This window comes from Ptychodera flava, chromosome 16 (genome assembly GCF_041260155.1).
Source record: "Ptychodera flava strain L36383 chromosome 16, AS_Pfla_20210202, whole genome shotgun sequence".
NCBI classification, from domain to species: Eukaryota; Metazoa; Hemichordata; class Enteropneusta; family Ptychoderidae; genus Ptychodera; species Ptychodera flava.
Window position 1 is genome coordinate 14,240,997 of NC_091943.1, and position 17,490 is coordinate 14,258,486.

The following is a 17,490-nucleotide window of genomic DNA, read 5'->3' on the forward strand; positions in this document are numbered from 1 at the left end:
CGAAACGGGGGCAGGACTTGTACTCTGCCCACATTGAAGGGATAGTCGTTCCGTAGAGGAGATCGAAATGCCCCAATGAAGTGAAGGAGGGAGATAAGTAGGGAGGGTGTGAACGAGGCCCATACGCACCTGGATGGAAGTGGTTTGTGTAAATATACAACACCTCGAAAACGATCACCACGATGGCACATTGCCGCCGTTCCGATATGTAATCCGGTCAGGATTATCTTTCCTTGGCCTAGTCCATTGCTCCGACATTATCATTGTACACGTGATTAATTTTATTAATTCTTTGTATCAGTTGTGATAAAAACTGACCCTTTAACAATCATACACTTTAATGAAGCAGACAAGACTGAACATGTAAACGTTCGAAGAGACGCAAAGTTAGTTTGACATTCAACTCAAAAAATCGGTCATCTGAGGTCATACCAATTGTCGCAAGAAAATACTTTTTACATGCCCCTGTATATTGCAATATATAAAGCGGAATTAAATAAAAAGGATAAAAATCGAACGTAATTTTGTAAAAACCGTTCTCGCCCTCAAACTTTGACAGCTACTTATTAGAAAGCTACTTATAAGAAAGCTACTCATATACAAACACTAAATGTGAGAAGACTTTAACGTTCATATAATGAGCGTTCACTCTGCTAGTGTGTGCAGTCAATAAAATTAATGGACAGTGAACATACCACAGCCGCATGCTGATCTTGTTTGAAATATTTTATTACAACACAAAAAGATAAATCAGAGAGTTCAAACTCATAAAAACAGGACGTTGTTCAAGCACGTAGGCATCCACTTGTTCACGACAACAGACATCGTAACAGATCTGCTTAGCTAAATTAAATGTACTAAGGTCGTGGGGGACTCAAGGTTTCCATCAATTCTCAGGATGTCAGACAGCAATGGCCTTCCTTCAATGTTATGCCAGGATATGTAAGTCTAGAAAGCACTTATATTCTTAAAGAGGCACTCCCACTTGGTAACATTTTAAAAACACATTTTTAATGCCAACGGTCGATATTTGACGTGGCGACTGCGCGCGGATCACGAGATATCGATAAAAACATGTCCTCAAAAAAGTAAAAGTTTGAATTCCGGTGGCCCACCTAAATTCAGCTTCCGAACATCGAACGTTCGGTACTGGGGCCATTGTCAACTAAGCTATGGAGTACGAGTCTACGCTAACGCGGACGCTGCTGTACGCCACAGTACCACTCGCGTCGGTGATCGGTCATGCTCCCCGGGGAAAGCCGAGTCTTACTAACTCTGAGAAAAACGGAAAACAAAGTTTGATTCCACCAGAATTCGCATAGCTGACTAGCACAGTTACGTGCGGTTGATACTTAGCGGCCGCCGAGTGGTGTGCATAGACGCATACCACTGTGTGGCAGACGACCAAATGTAGTCATCAGAGGTGGCTTATATTTGACGTGAAAAACTGATGTTTATGTGGTATGGTTAAAAATATAGTACAACTGATTTAGAACAATAAAAACGACAAAAACTAAGAAGAAGTTTTTTCAAAACTTACCTGAGGTAATGGCATAATGCTGAATATAAAGTCTTTGCAGTGGGAAGTAAATTAATTGCGTCGCTCGAACTTATTATGGACTCCCTAGAATATCGTCAATCAGCACAACAACAAACCTTCGGGGGATTTCGGGTCAAAATCAGAAACGATCGTAAAATTTCGGATGTGAAAATACGTTCAGGAAATGGGAATCTTACAGTAGGTCATTTAAAATTAATGTCGTCGTAAAGTCTCAAAAAAAGACAGCAACAACTTTCACAATTACTTCTGCATAGATAAGTGTTTGCCTTGTGCGGATTTAGCGTAAATAGCTCACTACAATTCCTGGAGCTTGAAATAAAGAGCCTCGAAGGCGAAAATGTCGAGAAAATCTTGTTGATAAGATAATAAAAAACTATTTCAATTTTTATCAGGACTGTTACCACAAAGGAACTTAAGAACCAAGCATCTCCCATCTGTTTTAACTCCGTATTTCCTGATAGTAACATAAAAATCTGTTGAGCCATGACCAATGATGAAGATGAAACTTGGCTTCCATTTCGTATTGTACATAGTTTGCATTAGTCGCAGCGATCGCAGAGATGAATACTATGCATGTTCCTTGATTCCTGTATGTTTATACATCATCTGCCAGGTTTTGACACTTGGGTTTTTTCATGCCCAATCAAAGTTGAATGTCGAAAGTTACCTTTTTAAGGAACAAGTCTTTTAATTATTGAGAAAGACGACTGTAAGTACGATTAGTGAATGAGCTGAAGAATAATTTGCAAAATGGCATTCAATATTTATCCAATCATGACCGTAGAAAACGGAAAGGGGAATCTTAGTAGGTTGTTTCAAATTTATGTAATTGCAAAATCTTAAATGACAACAACAAGTTTCACACTTTTATTCTTGTAAAATTAAGTGTTAACCCGGGCGGACTTAACTAATTAGGTTACTTCCATTCCTGAAACAATATTTTCGTTAATTGCGAAACAAATTAAACCTGTTTATTTTGTTGACTTTTGTTCGTTTTTTATATGTTCAGATCGAGTCAAGAGTTAACAATAAAAAGAGACTTCAGAGAATAGGGTTTCTGAAACAGATGCAAACTATGTATAAAAAATCAGGTTTCCACCTTAATATGGACTACATGGAGAGAGAGAGAGAGAGAGAGAGAGAGAGAGAGAGAGAGAGAGAGAGAGAGAGAGAGAGAGAGAGAGAGAGAGAGAGAGAGAGAGAGAGAGAGAGAGAGAGAGAGAGAGAGACAGAGAGAGACAGAGAGAGAGAGAGACAGAGAGAGAGAGAGAGAGACAGACAGAGAGAGAGACAGAGACAGAGAGAGAGACAGAGAGAGAGACAGAGAGGTAAACATGTAAGCAAACTTTTATTCCGGTATGTAAAATGTACATTTACCAGTGATGGAAGACATCGCGTTATCTTGATATTTTCCCAAGACCCACACGCCACATTCTCCTTATTTTTCAAGGAAGGGGTTAGTTTAACCATGGAGGTAGTAGAGACCTCCATGGTTTAACCCGTTGGTCTATCATTTGAAAGGAAGTTCTTGTTCAAATTCACCGACTTCTAATTTAGGTGTCGTATTCTTGCTTCTTTTGCAATGGACAACAATTTCTAGAGCGTTTCCTTTTCTGCGATGATATTTTATTACTCGCGTGGCTTTTTATTTCAAAGTGTTTAAAAATATTGCAATAGTATCTCGTAAACGGAATACAGAGGGCGATGTCGTCGGGTCAAGCTCTGAACTCTTAACTTTTAAATAGCTTTTGAAATGGGGATAAATATCGGCTCCCTGGCTAATTTTATCTGTTTTCAAGAACACTTGATTAAAATATTTTGATAAAATATGAGTCAAGAGAAGAGCAAAGTAGCTTTTGTAATCAAACCCAACAGCGTTAGAAAATTATGTTTATTCAGGCAGAAGCTTAATTACGCAGACCTTTGATAAGCCGGGCGTACCAGGCGATGGATGAGGCCCTTCCCTGACCTTTCCTGACTAAATCGGGAGCTCAAAATAAACAACCTCCTAGAAGAAAATGTCGAGGAAAATCTTGTTCATAGCATAAAAAGTATTCCGTCTTGCATCAGCACTGTTTTCTCTGAGGAACTTAAGAATCGGGCATCTCCCATCTGTTTGAGCTAAGTATTTTATTACAGTAACAGAAAAGTGTAATGATGAAGATAAAACTTGGTTTCCATTTTCGTCTTGTACACAGTTTACATTTTAATCGCAGTGATCGCAGAGATGAACAATTTACATGTTTCTTCATTCCTGTTTGTCTGTACATCATCTTGCGTGTTTCGTCACTCGGATTTTTCATGGGCAGTCACGTCGAATGTCGAAATTAAAGTTATTTATTTATAAATGAACATGTCTTATAATTATTGAAAAAGACAACTTTAATACAAGCAGTAAACGAACCAAAGAATGGTTCGTCAGAGGATATGCAATATTCATCATCATCATCATCACAGTAGAAAGAGGAATCTTAGTAGGTCATTTAAAATTAATGGCGTTGCAAAATCTCAAAAGACAGCATTAACCTTCACAATTACTTCTGCATAAATCATTGTTTGCCTTGGGCGGATTAAGCGTAAATAGCATAGTCACTTTAATTGCTGAGATGATTCGTTCGTTCATAGCAAAAAATAAATAAATAAATAAATAAATAAATAAATAAAATAAAAAATAAAAATGTTGCTTTTTCAAGTAGAGTGTTACTCATATTTGTATGTTCAGTTCTATCCAAGATTGATCCATAAAAAACTACAGAGAATTGGGTCCCTGAATCAGGTGCGAGCTAACAATACCTATGAGGAGTCACTCTTTCACTAGGATATTGAATATATCATGAGTAAAAAAGAAAAATCTACATTAAAATTTATACATGTACTAAGCAAACTTTTATTCCCGTATGTAAAATGTACATTTATCTGTGTTGGCAGATATTGCGTTACCTTGATATTTTTCCGAGACCTGCACTCCTCATGCTCCTTATGTTTTGAAGAGAAGGATGAGGTTAGTTTAATCCGATTGTTTTTCATCTCTACGGAGGATCGTATTTGGATTCGCTGAGTTGAATTGTTGGTGTCAGATTCTTGCGTCTTTTGCAGTGAACAGAAATTTCGATGGATCTCCCTTTCATGCGACGGTATTAAATGACTTGCATGACATTGTACTTCAAAGTGGTTTTACAAAATTACCACAGTATCTCGTAACAGGAATATAGAGGGCGTTGTGGTCGGGTCATGTTCTGATCTCTTTTCTTTCAAATACATGTAGTTTTGAAATGGGGATTAATATCGGATCTAGGGATAATTTAGATCTTTTTTCAATAACACTTGATTAACGTCTTTCGATAAAACGTGAGTCTAGAGAAGTAAGCGTTTGCAACCATACCCATCTTCGTTAGAAAAATGGTGTATAATATTTGGGCAGAGCCTACATCACGCTTACCTTAGTCGTGTGAACTGTACGATGCGTAAGGTGCCTGTCCGACCTTTGTAACTCAACCTAGAGCTCAAAATAAAGAGGCTCGGAGGAGAAAATGTCGAGACAATCTCGTTGATAACATAATAAAAACCTATTCCAATTGTTATCAGCACTGTTACATCTGAGCACAGATAAATATAGAAACAGACTAGCAAGGGTATTGTTCAAGGCGTGAAGCGGTTACGTAACCCACCATGTTTGCCTCGCCTCAGGTTGCTCTCGCCTCTCTTTTCCGAAGAGTGCCGACCATGCATCCTTCGGTAATTTTCAGACTTTCGCCAATTGTTAAGCGAAAGTATGTTCGGTAAAGTTTGTGTTGTTGTTGTTGTCGTGTGGTGCTGAGCGGAATGGCGTGCTGGCGAAAACGGGAGTGTTTAGAGCTTCAGGAAAGTGAGTTTTACCGTTTTAAAAATTCCTTTCATATTTTTATGAATATATAATGAGTGTGTTTGAACCAAATTTGAAAGTCTTTTATCGATACTGTCTGGTTTTACTCAATGGTTTACGGTCAGTCATACCGTCTTTTACACGTGCGTCAAGGAAGGACATGTTATGAAACTGCTGGCGTGTTATGTTTTGATTGGCGTGAAGCAGTGTTTCTGCCCTGAGAGCTCACAAAGTAACTATGGTTGCTACGCGACTGGCAGCACGATGCCATCTCGTCGTATTTTTCGCATAATCTCGTGCAATTATCAACCACAAACAAAGTCTCCAAAAAGTTTAACACCTTTGAAGCTCATTTTAATATGAAAAGGCAATAGTCTACTGAGACGACCATGGAACAAAAGGCATGCCGCGTTGCTAGTCTGTTTCTATATTTGTCTGTGATCTGAGGAACTTAAGAACCGGACATCCCCCATCTGTTTGGACTCAGTATTTGATCACAGTAACAGAAAAGTCAGTTGATCCATACCCAATGATGAAGATAAAACTTGGTTTCCATTTCACCTTGTACATAGTTTACAATTTAATCGCAGTGATCGCAGAGGTGAACAGTTTGCAAGTTTCTTCATTTCCGTAGGTCAATCCATCATCTTGCAAGTTTTGACACTCGGATTTTTTCACGGGCAGTCTAATGTGGAATGTTAAAAATTTAATGAACAAGTGTTAGAATTGCTGAAAAGGACAACTTTGAGTACAAGCAGCGAGCGAACCGAAGAATGATTTGTCAAGGGACATGCAACACTTATCACCATCATAACAATAGGAAACTGAAAGGGGAATCTTCGTAGGTTGTTTAAAATTCCTGTCATTGCAAACTCTCAAAAGACAGACAAAGGGCACACATTTACTCCTGTAAAAATAAGAGTTTTCCCCGGTGGATTTAACGCAAGTAATGATGTCACGTCAATTCCTTATTTGATGTATTCGTTTATACCGTGGTTCTACTCAGTGAAACTTGATAGCTATTTCATTTTATTCAGTTGTTCATGTTTTATTAATTACTATTTATCAAACGGTAACAATAAACGAGTCTAGGGTCTACAGAGGATCGGGCGACAGAAACAGGTGCGAAATCACCCATACAAGGTCAGTCCATTGGATATGAATATAGACAATAAGGAAAAATGTAACGTTACATTAAAATGTATACCTTTAAAGGTATACATGTAAGAAAAATTTTAACCGTCTTAGTTTTTCGATAATCGATTTTTTTCTCCATAGAGTTAGCACAGGAATGGCAGCCATTTTGAATTTTAAATATCGGTAAATCTTGGGTAATGTGTTTCTTGAGTACCGAATTTCGCATGGTGACCCCGATTTTCATTTTTGATTTTGAAAGAGAATAGTTGAAAGATTCCTTGAGGAAAGTTTGAGTAAAAGTTTAAGTCTTTGACTTTCGAGGCGTATACTACCTGAAGGCAATTCCTCTTGATAATAAAATACCTTTATCACTTCATAATCTGTATTAATACATTACTACCAAATTTTATAATTGACTGTTTCGAAGTGCAAAAAGGTACATTATGCTGTTTGTACCACATGTATCCGAGGTAATGATTAATTGTACGATTAATTGTCGATCTACAGGGAGCTTGTCGCTGCCTGCAACCTCAATGACCCTTCGCATAGCAATGAACACACGACATCGTGTGGAGGACCTTTGTCCCGAATAGACATCCCTTGCTGACGTTAATCATGTGTATCAGCCAACACAATTCAGCATTTCTAAAAACTATTCGAAAGAAAGGAGTCCAGAACTTGACGCACCGACGTCATCCCATATATTTCTTAACAAGACATCTTTTGGAATATGTTTGAACCACTTAAAATACAAAGTTTTGCAAATCCATATAGTAATATCGCATGAATGATTAATGATTTTGCAAAGCAAGTCTATGAAGCCTAAATTTCAACTCAGTGAATTCGAACAAACATTGCCTTTGAAATGCTAGACCACGTCTGGTGTACTAACCGCATCCTTCTTTAAAAATAAGGTATGTAGGTATGTGGAAAATATCAAGGTAATCCACAAACACAGGCAAACGAACATATATATACGGGAATAAAATATTACATACATACATACATTTTCATGTAATGTTACATTTTCCCTTTTTGTCTATATTTATATCCTAGGGACTGACTTTGTATGGGTGATTTCGCACCTGTTTCTGTCGCCCGATCCTCTGTAGACCCTAGACTCGTTTTATTGTTACGTTTTGATGAATAGTAATTAATAAAACATGAACAAACTGAATAAAATGAAATAGCTATCAAGTTCACTGAGTAGAACCACGGTATAAACGAATATATCAAATAGGGAATTGACGTGACATCATTACTTGCGTTAAATCCACCGGGAAAACTCTTATTTTTACAGGAGTAATGTGTGCCCTTTGTCTGTCTTTTGAGAGTTTGCAATGACAGGAATTTTAAACAACCTACGAAGATTCCCCTTTCAGTTTCCTATTGTTATTATCGTGATAAATGTTGCATGTCCCGTGACAAATCATTCTTCGGTTTCGCTCGCTGCTTGTACTTAAAGTTGTCCTTTTCAGCAATTCTAACACTTGTTCATTAATTTTTAACATTCCACATTAGACTGCCCATGAAAAATCCAGGTGTCAAAACTTGCAAGATGATGGATAGACATACGGAAATGAAGAAACAAGCCAATTGTTCATCTCTACGATCGCAGTAATTAAAAATGTAAACTATGTACAAGAGGAAATGGAAAGCAAGTTTTATCTTCATCATTGGGTATGGCTCAACTGACTTTTCTGTTATTGTGATCAAATACTGAGTTCAAACAGATGGGAGATGCCCGGTTCTTAAGTTCCTCAGATCACAGACAAATATAGAAACAGACTAGCAACGCGGCATGCCTTTTGTTCCATGGTCGTAGACTATTGCCTTTTCATATTAAAATGAGCTTCAAAGGTGTTAAACTTTTTGGAGACTTTGTTTGTGGTTGATAATTGCACGAGATTATGCGAAAAATACGACGAGATGGCATCGTGCTGCCAGTCGCGTAGCAACCATAGTTACTTTGTGAGCTCTCAGGGCAGAAACACTGCTTCACGCCAATCAAAACATAACACGCCAGCAGTTTCATAAACATGTCCTTCCTTGACGCACGTGTAAAAGACGGTATGACTGACCGTAAACCATTGAGTAAAACCAGACAGTATCGATAAAAGACTTTCAAATTGGTTCAAACACACTCATTATATATTCATAAAAATATGAAAGGAATTTTTAAAACGGTAAAACTCACTTTCCTGAAGCTCAAAACACTCCCGTTTTCGCCAGCACGCCAATTCCGCTCAGCACCACACGACAACAACAACACAAACTTTACCGAACATACTTTCGCTTAACAATGGCGAAAGTCCGAAAATTACCGAAGGATGCATGGTCGGCACTCTTCGGAAAAGAGAGGCGAGAGCAACCTGATGAGGCGAGGCGAACATGGATACACTGTAAAGTTAAGTGTTCAAGGATAGAACACCAATTAAACGCCTTTTTGTAACACTTTTTGAACGCCTCTAGACGTTCAGAAATTTAACACTACGTGTTCAACCAACGTTCAATTCTTGAACACACGTGTGCAGATTTTGAACGCTACGTGTTCATCAGACATTATATTGAACACCATGGTGTTCCATATCTGAACACACGTTGCACAGGAAATGTGTTCAAAAAATTGAACGCTTTTAACGCGTTCAAAGGGCTGTAACACTTTTTGAACGCATGGACGCCGTTCAACGATAAGTGTGTTAAAGGCCAGAAACACACGATGCGCGCTTGTTGAACACCTTTAATTTTGGGCGTTCATTGGGTGTTTCAAGCCTTGAAATAACATTACAGACCATTGATATCCAGTAAAATTATTTTATTCTAAAAGTACACGAAACATTTCTAGAGTAAAATACAATAATTTACTGTAAAATGGGCAAATAAACATTGCAACTTTGTATGTAAAGTTTGTCAGAGGAAAAAACCAACAGTGTTAACACCTTCCTATCAAAAACATAGCAATAAAAATCACCATATTGTGGATAACGTTTCATGTCCATACTTGTTTAAAATGTACAAAAATCATCTGAAAAAGCTCAAAATTTGGCATACTTATTGTGTTGACAAGACGTATATGTATGAAATGCATACTCCATTTTTGTAAGATGGTTTCTTAAAGACATTTCCTCTTGTATAGACAATTGTAAATTTTGAAGAAAAAAGAAGTTAGTCAAGGCTTCTCTGGTGCACATGGTAAATAGTTGTCCACACTAAAGTAAACACAACATGTCAAGTTGTCAAAATGTCACAGTAAGGCACAACATGCAGAAAGTGGGGAAATTGGGTCCTTGGCAGGGTAAAACCTATTTCCTTGTCCAACAAAATCCTTCATAAACAAAAAGGTTTGTTTGTTTAATTGTTTGTAATATCTTTAAATAAAAACCCTGAAATAAATGGGTGACATTTCAAAATATACTTCTCAGAAATTTAAAACATATTTGTAAAGACCTTTCAAATTCTGGTGTACCCTGCTATTAATTTTTATACAATTTTTTTTACCAAAATGGTAAAAATCACCCTTAAAATGAAAAAATGTACATTTCATCCTAACTTGAATATATCACATTCTGGTAATCCCTAATGTCTTAAAAATGTCTGAAATGTCTTTAATGTCCTAAAAATACAAAGTTGCAAATTTCTGCATAATTTGAACAATCTGAAAAAGACTATCAGTAGCGATCTATGTCCTAAATATCAAAGTAGTTCGATAAGCAGTTTTGAACAAGATTTTTAAAGACTTTTTGACCAAAAATGACAAAAATTGGCATGAAATATAAAAATTTGAATATTTCATCACAACTAGCACAAATTTGACTAAGGTCATTTTTAGAGACATGTTTAGCAAATATTGAAGACGGCTGTAAAAGAAGAGAAGATTTTTGCCAAAAAAAAGCAAAATTAACCTCGAAAATATAAATTTGCATATTTCATCATAATTTGAGCATATCTGATTAGGGTAATCCCTTGGGACCTATTATCCAAATATTAAAGGATTCGTACAGGCTGTTTTGAAGAAAAACCTTTGGATGTACAAATTTGAGGACAATGCTACACATCCATCTATTTAGCTGACAGCAAAGCTAAAAACCAGTTGCTAGGTACAAGAGACGTGTTGAGGTACAATACAAAATAATCTACGGTTTGGTAGCACCTGTGTGATCAACTAAATATTACAAGGGCATAAGCTTTCAAAGACGTGAAGTCTCCTTCATCAGATGCAAGGGAGGTTGAAAAATTGAAGCTGAAAGTGACAGAAAATTTAGAGTGAAAATTTCAGAAAAATCAGTAATTCAGAGTGGACATTTTTACTCTGAATGGTCTGTCACTTTCAGCTTAATTTAAATAAGGGAGACTACACGTCTGTGAAAACTTATTCTCCGGCAACATTTACAACCCTTTTCAGAATTAGAGCGCGAAGCCACTGCAGTGAACTGCAATAAAACTGCGTACACTAATTAGTTTCAGCTGTAACCGTGGCCACTTTGGTGTTGAACAAGGCTACTTGGTAAAGACCAAAAGTCTGCTTGTACAAAGGCAAAACTAGCTCTGTCTGAGGCTCGAGTTGTAAATGAGAGTTTACGATTGGCACCCTGTGTTCAAGATTAAGATACAATGTAACATTACCATGCACTGGTCCATGTAAAAATCTTTTTATTTCAACTTCTCCAGACAAACTGTCTGCATGGGACATACAATGTTGTCGACTTTGCCAGCTGCCTACAGCTGAAACTAATTAGTGTGAGCAGTTTTATTGCAGTTCACTGCAGTGGCTTCGCGCTCTAATTCTGAAAGGGTAGTAGTTGATCATAGCATGCTACCAAAGCTTAGATTAATTCAGAACACAAATACAGAAATTTATCAAAATTCAGTTACTGACCCTTGGAAGTTTAAATCTACATTAGAGATGAACTGAGGTTCTCAAGCTTGTTTCCAGACAGCTACCTGTAGACTCTTCTTCGTTATCTGTACCACCAGCTTCTGTAACAACTCTTCGATTTTCAGTTATATCCAACTTTTTACATCCTGAAAAAAATGCAACAATAGGTAATATGGCGAGATGAAACTTTAAATGAAAGACAAGGGGCTGATTAGGTTAAGGAAAAGGGGAGACTTTCATATACAGTGCCTCTCTTCAATACTGTTTACAAATATTTTCTGCTTCTAATTGTCATCAACTGATTAAAATAAAAAAGCCAAACTCTCATATGCTGAAACAATACATTGTATACTCCACGATGTTTAACTGATGTTTTACATGCTATTGCGTTTACTAAAAGACATGTGTTAGCTGTGATTACGCAGCGGTACTATGCAAGGCGTATCGATCGCGGTCAGGTCAAGGGTTATCGCTACAGTTGTGTTCCGATGACCCTTGACCCGAGTGAGATCGATCGATAGGCTATGGCCAAAAGTACCACTGCGTAGTCACAGCTAGTTGCTGGTATAGCAGCTACTGACAGAATTAAAGGTTTCTTCATAGTTAAGCTATTCCAAGGTACAATACAATTAATTTCAAAGGACGATAATGTAGATGCTTCAAAAATCTAATACCTTTTACTATATTGGAGAGGAAACTTACCCTTTCTGGTCTTGCTTCCGCACGATCACGACTTCAGGGTGCGCTTACAAGAAAAATGTCGCAACTTCCGTTTAGATGCATCATGGGATAGGAAAAGGCACCAAAATTGAACACCAAGTGTTTAGAAGTAGAACGCCTCTTGCACGCCGATGTTAAAATTAAAACGTTCATGGTGGTTTTCTGATTTTCTTTTCTAATCTTTAAACTTTCAACCCGTAATAAACGTGTAAAATTATTTTGTATACTTCCTTTTTAAGAAAAAACATGCTTTCAGCAATTGTAGGCCGGAAATATTTTTCACTTAGTGTGAAATTCGTTACACCAAAATCCGTGTACGTTTACCCGACAGTGAAGCGATAGTAAATTTAATATAGCCATTGTAAAGTAAAAAACACAAAAGACTGTTAATTGTTTCACAGTATTGTAAAATATCTGTGATGCTGAGTTTTTGAACACTTGAAGGAGATCGTTGTTAACACATAGTGTTCAGGTTTAGAACATCATTGTTAATATTATGAACACTAGTGTTAACAATATGAACACTAGCCGTTCAAATTTGAACACCGACATGTACATTTTGAACGCGTAAAGACGCGTCTAGCGTCCGCTATTTTTACAGTGTAGGTTACGTTACCGCTTCACGCCTTGAACAATACCCGTTGCTAGTCTGTTTCTATATTTATCTGTGCTCAGATGTAACAGTGCTGATAACAATTGGAATAGGTTTTTATTATGTTATCAACAAGATTTTCTCGACATTTTCTCCTCCGAGCCTCTTTATTTGAGCTCTAGGTTGAGTTAGCAAAGGTCAGACAGGCACCTTACGCATCGTACAGTTCACACGACTAAGGTAAGCGTGATGTAGGCTCTGCCCAAATATTATACACCATTTTTCCAACGAAGATGGGTCTGGTTGCAAACGCCTACTTCACTCTTCTCTGGACTCACGTTTTATCGAAAGACGTTAATCAAGTGTTATTGAAAAAAGATCTAAATTATCCCCGGATCCGATATTAATCCCCATTTCCAAAGTATATGTATTTGAAAGAGAAGAGATCAGAACCTGACCCGACCACAACGCCCTCTATATTCCTGCTACGAGATACTGTGGTAATCTTTTTTAAAACCACTTTGAAGTACAATGTCATGCAAGTCATTCAATACCTTCGCATGAAAGGAAGATCCACAGAAATTTCTGTTCACTGCAAAAGATGCAAGAATCTGACACCAACAATTCAACTCAGCGAATTCAAAGGTGAACCTCCCTATAGATGAAAAACAACATCGGACTAAACTAACCTCATCCTTTCCTTCAAAACACAAGGAGCATGAGGAGTGCAGGTCTCGGAAAAATATCAAGGTAACGCAATCTCTGCCAACACAGATAAATGTACATTTAACATACAGGAATAAAAGTTTGCTTAGTACATGTATAAATTTTAATGTATATTTTCTTTTTTACTCATGATATATTCAATATCCTAGTGAAAGAGTGACTCCTCATAGGTATAGTTAGCTTGCACCTGATTCAGGTACCCAATTCTCTGTAGTCTCTTTTATTGATCACTCTTGGATACAACTGAAAATACAAATATGAGTAAAACTCAACTTGAAGAAACCAACATTTTTATTTTATTAATTAATTAATTAATTAATTTATTAATTTATTTATTTATTTATTTATTTATTTATTTATTTATTTATTTATTTATTTATTTATTTATTTATTTGCTATGAACGAACGAATCATCTCAGCAATTAAAGTGACTGTGCTATTTACGCTAAATCCGCCCAAGGCAAACACTTATTTATGCAGAAGTAATTGTGACAGTTGTTGCTGTCTTTTGAGATTTTACGACGCCATTAATTCTAAATGACCTACTAAGATTCCTCTTTCAGTTTTCTACTGTGATGATGATGATGAATATTGCATATCCTCTGACGAACCATTCTTTGGTTCGTTTACTGCTTGTATTAAAGTTGTCTTTTTCAATAATTTTAAGACATGTTCATTAAATATGTAACATTTGACATTCAACTTTGACTGCCCATGAAATATCCGAGTGTCAAGCTTGCAAGATGATGTACAGACAAACAGGAATGAAGAAACATGTGAATTGTTCATCCCTGCGATCACTGCGATTAAAATGTAAACTGTGTACAAGACGAAATGGAAACCAAGTTTTATCTTCAGCATTAGACTTTTCTGTTACTGTAATAAAATACCGAGTTTAAACAGATAGGAGAAGCCCGGTTCTTAAGTTCCTCAGAGAAAACAGTGCTGATGCAAGACGGAATACTTAAAGTTGTCTTTCTCAATAATTAAAAGACTTGTTCCTTAAAAAGGTAACTTTCAACATTCAACTTTGACTGCGCATGAAAAACCCAAGTGTCAAAACCTGGCAGATGATGTATAGACATACAGGAATCAAGGAACATGCATAGTATTCATCTCTGCGATCACTGCAACTAATGTAAACTATGTACAATACAAAATGGAAGCCAAGTTTCATCTTCATCATTGGTCATGGCTCAACAGAGTTTTATGTTCCTATCAGGAAAGACGGAGTTAAAACAGATGGGAGATGCTTGGTTCTTAAGTTCCTTTGCGGTAACATTCCTGATAAACATTGAAATAGGTTTTTATTATCTTATCAACAAGATTTTCTCGACATTTTCGCCTTCGAGGCTCTTCATTTCAAGCTCCAGGAATTGTAGTGAGCTATTTACGCTAATTCCGAACAAGGCAAACACTTATCTATGCAGAAGTAATTATGAAAGTTGTTGCTGTCTTTTTTGAGATTTTACGACGACATTAATTCTAAATGACCTACTAAGATTCCCCTTTCATTTTTCTACTGTGATGATGATGATGAATGTTGCATATCCTCTGACGAACCATTCTTTGGTTCGTTTACTGCTTGTATTAAAGTTGTCTTTTTCAGTAATTCTAAGGCATGTTCATTAAATATGTAACATTTGACATTCAACTTTGACTGCCCATGAAATATCCGAGTGTCAAACTTGCAAGATGATGGATGGACATACGGAAATGAAGAAATATACAAACTGTTCATCTCTGCGATCACTGAGATTAAAAATGTAAACCATGTACAAGGTGAAATTGAAACCAAGTTTTATCTTCATCATTGGTTATGGTTCAACAGGTTTTTCTGTTACTGTGATTAAATGGCCCGACGACAGCGCCCTCTATATTCCTTTTACGAGATACTCTTGCAATATTTTTACACACTTTGAAATACAAAGCCATGCAAGTGATGTCCATCGCATGAAAGAAAAATCTGTAGAAATTTTTGTCCACTGCAAAAGAAGGAATAATATGACGCCTAAATTTGAAGTCAGTGAATTCGAACATGATCTCCCTTTGAAATTATAGACAAACGGGTAAAACTAACCCTATCCTTCCCTTCAAAAAATAGTAGGGTGAGGTCTCGGGAAAATATCATGGTAACGCAATCTCTGCCAACACAGGTAAATGAAACATTGTACATAGGGAATAAAATTTTGCTTATATGTATGTATTTTAATGTCACTTTTTCTTTTTTACTCATATATATTCCATATCCTTTCGAGTGACTGGCTTTGTTTAGGTAGTTTACTCCTGTTTCATGCACCCAGTTCTCTGTAGTGTCTTTTTATTGTTAGGCATATAAAAAAATCCAAAAATCAAAAATAGCAACTTGAAGAAAATAAACAGCCAGTGAAATAGGTTCGCTGAGTAGAACCGCACTATTAACGAGCGAATCATTTCAGGAATTGGAGTAACCTCATTATTTACGCTACATCCGCTCGGGGCAAACACTTATTTTCACAGGAGTAAATATGTGAAAATTGTTCCTGTCTTTGTGAAAACTTCCAATAACATTAAGACCAACTTAGATTCCCCTTTCAGTGTTCCACTGTGATGTTGGTGATAATAACCATCTGGTGGATTCAGATTCCATGGTCAAATCGACATTTTAATACAATGGCACTACTCATTTGCATATTATGTGAACTTTGCTAATGAGAGAGAGAGAGAGACAGAGAGAGACAGAGAGAGAGAGAGAAAGAGAGAGAGAGAGAGAGAGAGAGAGAGAGAGAGAGAGATTGGCTCAACAAATTTAGCATTTCCCATCAGCCAGTTACTGATATGCACATTTAAGGAACTTCGCCACTTTGGGCATATTTAAGTGGAAGGACCGAACCAATGTTGATGAAAGTTTTCACGCATATTGACAACGATGAGACTATGATATAGTAGTGGTTAAAGACATTTTGCATTTTACGGTGAGTAAATTTGTGATTTACATATTAATGAACCCCAATTACGGACACCATACTGGAAGGACTTGGCCAAAGTTGATAATACTTGCTAGGTACATTGATTGTACAATTTATATCATACCAGTATATTGATTGCGCGAATCTGATTGGTCGAGACGCGAAAATAACAGTGGTATATTGGCGATATACCACAGGTGGCATACGCGCGAGCTCTCAGCTTCAGTAAAAACCCGTTTTTGACGTTCCATGCCAGAATTTCAATATACTGTTTTGATATAACAGCAATAAATCACACCCAGCAACGGTATACCACTCGATTTTGACCAGTACAACTTCATATATGCATTCGCTATTGCTCGTGCATATATGTCGTGAACTGGTCAAAATATACTGTCGCTGGTTGTGCTTTATTGCTTAAATATAACAGTAGTGAATCTGACATTCTTTGTAAGCTATTAAGTAATTTGCATATTCAAATGAACTTTCCAAAGTAGTGATATTTAACTGGAATGACTTTAAGATAGTTAGTGAAAGTGCCTATGTTGATACAGTTATATGATAGTGGTGAAACTATAAGGTGTACACGATTAATATTGATCGTCATGTTGATCATAACTATTCTAATGAACTTGCACACTTATGGCAATACTCTTACTAAGAGACAATGACAATGGGGGTCGTCAGAACTGCGCTCACGGGTTGCATTGGACCCGTACAACTTAAACACTGTACATTAAAGGTATTCGGTCACCTGTTTTTTAATAGCCAATTACAGATTTTACGCGGGTGGCGGCTTTTTAAAAATGGCGCCTCCATACGACCAGCCATGGCACACTTAGCAGCGCCGTCTGCATGTTCTTTGACGTATCAAACACGAGGACCCACATCTACAGGTGTTACAGGGTAGTACCCTAAGCCCAGCTCCCTGTACCATATATGGAATATGCAAATTTACGGTGACCGTGTACTTTTAACGTTTGCTGGCGATGGGTGAAAGTTAAAATATGTTTGTCACAGTGTACATCTTAAAATTTAAATGTTGCAGCAATGTTAAGGTAATGCATC

The 17,490-nt window shown here is 37.0% G+C and overlaps 1 protein-coding gene across 1 annotated transcript in view; it reads right to left on the reverse strand.

The window, feature by feature from the left end:
- Nucleotides 1–1,631, reverse strand: part of LOC139114073 (substance-P receptor-like) — a 66,702-nt gene extending 65,071 nt beyond the window's left edge. The window contains exon 1 of the mRNA XM_070675582.1: nt 1,541–1,631. The gene's annotated coding sequence lies outside the window, so the exon portion shown is untranslated. The remainder of the gene's footprint in view (nt 1–1,540) is intronic.
- Nucleotides 1,632–17,490: the final 15,859 nt, after the last annotated feature.